The sequence below is a fragment of the Trametes versicolor genome, assembly GCF_000271585.1.
Source record: "Trametes versicolor FP-101664 SS1 unplaced genomic scaffold TRAVEscaffold_8, whole genome shotgun sequence".
Taxonomy (NCBI): Eukaryota; Fungi; Basidiomycota; class Agaricomycetes; order Polyporales; family Polyporaceae; genus Trametes; species Trametes versicolor.
This window is the reverse complement of record NW_007360328.1, coordinates 1,024,526-1,024,962: the sequence shown is the minus strand read 5'-3', so window position 1 is coordinate 1,024,962 and position 437 is coordinate 1,024,526.

Here is a 437-nt window from a genome sequence, read left to right as displayed (position 1 = left end):
TCGGGCCAGATTTCGTGGTGAAAATCTGAGCCAGATTGCACCGAAGGTCACACGAATCCTCACGAACGCACTAGACGCCGGTCCCACGCCACCCAAAGTAATGTCACAACGTAACGGGACCGACCAAGTTTGGGCGACTGGTGCATAATTCTGCCTTCCCGCTTCTAGTTGTTGGTCCGTCAAACCTTAACCCCGCCGGAAGCCCTGGGGAGTCGTATCCCGAGCTGCGGGCTCGCTTCCTGACGCTCCCCTCCCTCCTCACCCAGCCACGCTACCAACGAAGAAGCCATCCCTCAGTTCTTTGTCCTCAAGATCCCCCTGGCATATATCATGGCTTCTCTGTACACACCCTGCTCTCAGCTCCCCGTTCCCCCCCCAGCTTCACCGAATCCTCCCCCACCTCTGCTCGCGTAGCTTCCTCAGGCTCACTCTCGACC